Source organism: Mytilus galloprovincialis, chromosome 10, assembly GCF_965363235.1.
Source record: "Mytilus galloprovincialis chromosome 10, xbMytGall1.hap1.1, whole genome shotgun sequence".
In the NCBI taxonomy this organism is placed as follows: domain Eukaryota; kingdom Metazoa; phylum Mollusca; class Bivalvia; order Mytilida; family Mytilidae; genus Mytilus; species Mytilus galloprovincialis.
The window spans coordinates 11,253,793-11,261,248 of record NC_134847.1 but is presented as its reverse complement, the minus strand read 5'-3'; the positions used below and the strand labels follow the sequence as shown (position 1 = coordinate 11,261,248).

General features: G+C 32.3%; 1 long non-coding RNA gene across 1 annotated transcript; it reads left to right on the top strand.

Annotated features, from left to right (window-relative positions):
- Window positions 1-1,491: 1,491 nt before the first annotated feature.
- LOC143048965 (uncharacterized) lies at window positions 1,492-4,212 on the top strand. The gene is made up of 3 exons (XR_012969965.1): window positions 1,492-1,750; window positions 2,058-2,165; window positions 4,107-4,212. It is a non-coding gene; the product is annotated as an uncharacterized LOC143048965 (long non-coding RNA).
- The last annotated feature ends 3,244 nt before the right edge of the window (window positions 4,213-7,456 follow it).

Here is a 7,456-nt window from a genome sequence, read left to right as displayed (position 1 = left end):
AACAATTCTTTAATTTACGCATCGTCATCATGAAAATTTATGTGTTTATTACAATATAACAGTACGTTTTAAAATATATTGAAAACAGTACCAATATTATAAGTGAGTATAACTCTTGCTTCCTATATAACATAGAATGATCTTTTTTTATCAAAAGATACTTGCAAGGGTCACGCATCGATGTGTCAAAATTATTCGTTGGTACTGAATACAGTATGCAAACCAAAATACTTGTCATAGAGCTTACATTCTATCAAAACATATATAAATTGTTAATTGCGAACATATTTTGAAATAATTAAAGATGTCAATCAATAAACTTTGACAACGTATGAACATTTGCTTTGTTTGCATCAGTCTCTTTGTCTCTCATAAAAATAAGTTTATAATGGAAAAATCATAGGTGTCCCTTGTCAAATCAACATAAAAATATGTCAGTGCAGTATGGAACCCGTACTAATAAATGACATAGATAGATTGGAAATAATTGGAAATAATTCAAAGAATGGCAGCAAGGTATGTTACTAACAGATATCACACTTCAACTGTTAGTAAATAGTTATCAAAGGTACCAGGATTATAATTTAGTACGCCAGACGCGCGTTTCGTCTACATAAGACTCCTCAGTGACGCTCAAATCAAAAATATTTATAAACCCAAACAAGTACAAAGATGAAGAGCATTGGGGATCCAAAATTCCAAAAAGTTGTGCCAAATACGGCTAAGGTAATCTATGCCTGGGATAAGAAAATCCTTAGTTTTTCAAAAAGTAAGTTTTGTATACAGGAAATTTATAAAAATGACCACATTATTGATATTCATGTCAATACCGAAGTGTTGATTACTGGGCTGGTGATACCCTCGGGGACGAAACGTCCACCAGCAGTGGCATCGACCCAGTGGTGTAACATGTTTGAACATCTAGAATGGACTGCCCTACAAGTAAGAAAGAAAACAGAGCCGACTGTTAATGATGTATAAGCTTAAAAAACTATTCTAAGTTCGATACATCAAATAAGCTGATAACAAAATGAACTTCCTTCAAGAAATAGCAACGCAAAATCATTCAGAATACCATCATGCAAGACAGCAGTTTGGAAGGAGTCGTTTTATCCTATCCTAGAATAATCACCTTGCCCAACAATAAGGTATCTGCCCCAAGTCCTGCATCTTTCAAGGCCCAGCTTCGTCAGTAAATTAAATGACAAGTTTTTATTTGTACCTGTATATAAATGTTACCCAGTTTTTGTTTTTTGTTATTAAATTTAAAATTATTTTCATGCGCGCAATCTAAAACATGTGGCAGGAAAGTCTTACTGGAAGACGAAGAACTGACAAATCTTGACACAGACAGTAACCATGACAATTAAACGAATTCAGTATGTTTACATCCAAATTGACGAATGATTGTCACGTGTTCATTTTCTTTCGTATAATACTTCCTTATATGTATTATAAATTAATAGGACCATCACAAGTAGAAGTCATTAACTAGTTTAATGTCAAGTGTAGTATAAAATTCGTAAATAAATAAAAATGGCTGAAATACAAATGCAGGTTTACGAAGAAATCAAAAGAGAAGATGATGACCATAGATACGACGACTTGAAGATGGAGGAGAAGACAATAAAAAATGACCATGTGGTAGTTCTGTTGTGGAAAAAATGGATAAAAACTAATTGCCTTGCACTAACCATAAATATGTTGACAACTGGAATTATACTGACAGTTATCTATTTTATTGTAATAGGTAGGACAGACATAAATAGGATTTTGTTTCTCGTGCACGTTTCTCTATGATTTTGCAGCATGGACAATAGCTTAAACACTGAATCGCTAATTTCAATCGAAATTTGTAGTCTGAACTCAAACAACATCTTCTCAAACATGACTTAAATATGTGTGTCATCTTATAACAAATAATCGAGAAAGAAACAATATTTTTTTTATGATATCTTAATTAATTTTAATGTATCACCATTAATTTTACCTTTGAAAGAAAATCTAAGTTATAGTTGTCGCGGCTTGAAATTTAAAGTTTTTATTTTCTAATTTAGCTCCACTACGACAGAAATTAGCGGATATTGATATGAGATTGACAGCAATTGAAAAGCAAAATGGGACGAAACTGCGGGAGAGTGAAAACGGAGAGAGTACTAACCTAGGTAAATATGAATCAACACAATGAACAATTACATATAATGTCTTTGTTTCTTACGTCTATCTTATCGAACTCTGTTTTCATATTTAGGAGGAAAGATCGGCAAACCTCTCAAATTGATTATTCCTATTCCCACATAAAGGTGAAGTAAGAATTAAAACGTATGATTGTTCATTTGTGAGTTTTTGAGTGTCGGAATAGGTAAAAGTGTATTTTATACATACCTCCACTTATTGATTGATTGATTGTTGGTTGCTTTACCTCCACTTATCTTGTCCTTTTCTTCCCCGTAAATACATTTACACCATACACACTGCGTTTGTCTTTATCTCCCATGTGTGTGGGGGTCATTTCATCAATTGATCTAAAAGAATTAAAAAGATTGAATTTAGAAAAATAAAATGCTTTGCTGAGCGCAGCCTGATACGATCGCAGAGGTCAAACTCTGAACATTCGGAAATTCTAGATTTATTTAAATTTCGTAAAACATAAAACTTTTACAAATCTATATATGCAAGGCTGTAAACCAAACTGAATATGCAATATCCCCATCATTGTTTTATTTATTTCTTTAATTGTTTGTGATTGTATTTTGTAATTAACCTCTAGTTTCACATGTCAATGTGACGGAGTGTTTTTGAAATAAAACATATTGTGTTGTATTGTATTGTATGAGTGTAAGGGTTCATTGGTATCCTTTGGTGGTGAATGTTTATTGGTCTATTTATATAATTAATTAATGTATATGTGTTTTTCCCGGTTATGTCTTGTTGGTTAGATGACTTAGTCATGTATTTGAGACAGTCTTATACGTTCATAGTTTATATGCTCCAACTGGTTTTAATACAGTCTTGTATCTTGTTTAATACAGAGGGTATCACCAGCCCAGTAGTCAGCACTTCGGTGTTGACATGAATATCAATTATATGGTCATTTTTATAAATTTTCTGTTTACAAAACTTTGAATTTTTCGAAAAACTAAGGATTTTCTTACCCCAGGAGTAGATTACCTTAGCCATATTTGGCACAACTTTTAGGAATTTTTGATCCTCAATGCTCTTCAACTTTGTATTTATTTGGCTTTTTAACTATTTTGATCTGAGCGTCACTGATGAGTCTTATGTAGACGAAACGCGCGTCTGGCGTATAAAATTATAATTCTGGTACTTTTGATAACTATTTACACCACTGGGTCGATGCCACTGCTGGTGGACGTTTCGTCCCCGAGGGTATCACCAGCTTAGTAGTCAGCACTTCGGTGTTGACATGAATATCAATTATATGGTCATTTTTATAAATTTTCTGTTTACAAAACGTTGAATTTTTCGAAAAACTAAGGATTTTCTTACCCCAGGAGTAGATTACCTTAGCCATATTTGGCACAACTTTTAGGAATTTTTGATCCTCAATGCTCTTCAACTTTGTATTTATTTGGCTTTTTAACTATTTTGATCTGAGCGTCACTGATGAGTCTTATGTAGACGAAACGCGCGTCTGGCGTATAAAATTATAATTCTGGTACTTTTGATAACTATTGTACAAGGAAATGAAATTTCTGAAAAACAATAGATAAAGTATTACCTTACGTCGAAAACTGGTTTAACAAGTGTATGAAGATAAATGACTAGGCTCATTCCTTCACAAGTTCTACTTGAAGAAGACATGTTATGATCAAAGATTGATTGATTAGTTACTGAACGTCAAGTATCTTCAATAGGAGAAGAAATCAGCAATAAAAACAAAAGTATGTCCAACCATTTCTTTTGTAATTTATCTAAATGAAAATAAGTTTTTTATTCCCCTTGTTTAGAGAAAAGTAATTTATCTTTAATACGTGTTCATATCAACTTTATATCATATTTACACGTACATTCATGATATTTACACATTTGTATTTGTGCATTTTAGTTCAATACTTTAAAAAAGATGATTTAATTTATTCCAGATACTCATACAACGTGTTACAATGGTGGAATCTCTAAAAAAACTAATAATGAATGCATATGCGTCTGTACAAAGGGATTCCTCGGTAAACAATGTGAATATTCAGGAAGATATTAAATTTATAAACAAAATTAATTCGGTGGGCCCAAAGCTCAAGTCTGGGTTTACTTTTTGTGTACTAATTCTACTAGATCAGGAACGTTCAGACCACAAAAAGGATTATTGTATCCCTATATCTATATATACTCTAGTTGTCAGAATTATTTTCAACGCAGGACACATTAACACATATGAAGTCTTCAAGTACTTGAGTTTGAATACGTCGGAAGAAAAATTATTATTTAACAAGTTATGAATACGCATTTTTAACGTGGTTGTAAGACTTAAAATTGTATTGTTAAATTATTAAGAGAATTACATAAATAACTAGCGGCTTTTCGACAGGTTTAGGTATCAATTGTTGTGTTATAATAATTACCGTTAAGTAAGGAGTTATGTCGTTTATGAATAGTTTGGTTCTCTGAATTGTTAGTCCTTGTCCGTTATTCTGTCTTTCTGTCATTCCGTCACTCCGTGATTCCACAACAAACCATAATACGGAGTTTTTCTAAACGCCTACAGATCAAGTTTAAGTTTCGTTCCGCTCCGCTATTTCTTGCCGAAATTACGGGTTTTAGACTTTGATAAAATGTTGAAAATCACAGTTATACGGACTTTTTTTTTGAATGCTTTCAGATATTGTGATGATTTTTGGCATGTGAGTTAACAAGAATGAGTTACAGATCAGGTTTAAGTTTCGCTCTGTTCGGCTAATTTATGCTGTAATTTAGGGCTTTGGACTTAATTTTTTTTTTGAAAATCACAGTTATACGAACCTTTTTTCTAAATGCTTTCAGATATTGGGTTGATTTTTTTATATTTGGTATGTATGCTAACCATGATGAGTTACAGATCAAGTTAAAGTTTCGTTCCGCTACGCTAATTTTTACCAATATTAAAGGTTTCCAACTTTGAAAATTGTTTAAAATCTTAGTTATACGGACTTTTTTTACGCCTCCAGATTTTGAGCTGATTTTTTTAAATGTGAGACTACATGTACCTTCATGTTTGTGTCCACATGTGTAATTGAAATTGCAGATTTTTCAACTTTTTGAGACGGGGTCATATATGTCGCTTTGACACATCTATTCTTAATGTATAGTACTGTCGTTTATACACCGTGGTTAGGAGTTTAATTTGCTAGATTTAAAAACGGTTTGTTTAAATACAACATGATAATGAAGGCATTAGTTGTAACATTGTAGAATAGATAATTCGGTTATCCAGGGAGTTTATATGTTGTAAACATGGCTGAAGTTATCATATATAAATTAGTAGGTTTACAAATGGATTTTTCGATCATTGAGATTAAATAAAACAAATCCAAAAAGTGTAGATAATTTGCAGTCATATAGAAGGAGGGCTACACTATTTAGGGATATAAGTTGGAGTCCCAAATTTTATTGTGAATTTCAAGATTTTTAGGTAAGTTCAAAGTATGTTATTTACATTTAAAACACTTATGTGTGATTCTTTATTAGCCAAAAAGATAATATATTCATTATGCAGAGATATATAAAAAACAGAACATAACTAGAAAAACTATATAAAAGAGGGATGAAAGATACCAGAGGGACATTCAAACTGTAAGATCAAAGAAGAAGTGATAACGCCATTGCTACAAAAGAAAAAAAACCAAACAGACAAACAAACAAACATTAGTAAACAAAAAGAATCGAAGAAGGAATAAGACTGAGCAACACGAACCCCAACAACAATGAGGGGTGATCTCAGGATAAAAATCGGAACAATGAACAACAGCATTTTGGAAGATTGAAAACGACGTTCTGTAATGTAACGGTTTAGGTTGTTATGGGTTCGTGTTGTTTATTCTTTAGTTTTTTATATTGTGTCATGTGTACTATTGTTTGTCTGTTTGTCCTTTTTATTTTTAGCCATGGTGTTGTCAGTTTATTTTTGATTTATGAGATTGACTGTCCCTCTGGTATCTTTCGTCCCTCTTTTATACCCTCTTGAGGTTTAGAACTAGGATGCAATTAGTTTGATGACGGTTCACAAAACGACAAGAGATTTGGTTTTAATTTAAAAGGTCATGTATTTCTTCTGCACAAATTGTTTACAGATAAAGGTAACAGTAGTATACAGATGTTCAAAACTCAAAAATCGATAGAAACAAAGAAATCCGGGTCACAAACCAGAACCGAGGGAAACGCATTAAATATAAAAGGAAAATGACGATACAACATTAAAATGTAACACACACAGAAACGAACCAAGCATTAAACAGAATCTGATTAGAATACCAAATATAACTTCGAAACTGGATATAATGAATTGGGGATAGAAAAGTACCATGACACGTCTTATAATAATTTGAATTCACACTCAAATATAAGAGGAAACAAACGACACAAAGTAAACACAACGTTAAAATGTAACACACACAGAAACGAACTATAATGTAACACTTGCCATATGCCTGACGTGGTACAGGACATTTTTTAAAGGAAAACAATGGTGAGTTGAACCTGGTTTTGTAGCATGTCAAACCTCCCGCTTTAATGTCCATGTTAATACAACATTTAAATGACAACACAACATTACAGGACTACAATACAAATAAATAGGAGAACATATTTGACAAAGAAACACACGAATATGAGCTAACAAAAGGCACCAAGTTTAAATTTTAATACGTCAGAAGTGCGTTTTATTGCAAAAATAGGGTAAAGATGTCACATATTTTCCCAGAAATTTGGCCAAAAATAAAATTTCAATCCCCTAGAGGATATCTTTTCTGAAATTGTTTACATATATCTATCACTAATTAAAATTAAAAGCATTTGTCTCTCGTCCATTTTTGTTTTATAAAACTGCGTCAAAAAGCGTATGAAAAAAAAGTGTTTTTAAATATTCGACCATACGGTGACATATAATTGTTAATTTCTATGTCATTTGGTGTCCTGTTGAGAGTTGTCTCATTGGCAATTATACCACATCTTCTTATTTTTATACTACAATTTCTGGACAGGCGGAAAATACGGACAGTCAAACAAAAATAGCCCATTAAACAAGTAAAAGATGATATTGATGTTCTTAAAAACTAACTCTGAAGGTTAAAGTATTCATCAGCTGTCTTCGAATGAATTTTGATCCTTACTTACTTTCCTATTTGACAAATCCTTTGGACCAAAATGCAGGATCTACTTTCCTTCCGAAACACCGGAGATCATCCCAGGTTTTATTGGGTTTCGTGTTGCTAAGTTTTTCGTTTTGTATGTTGTGCTATGT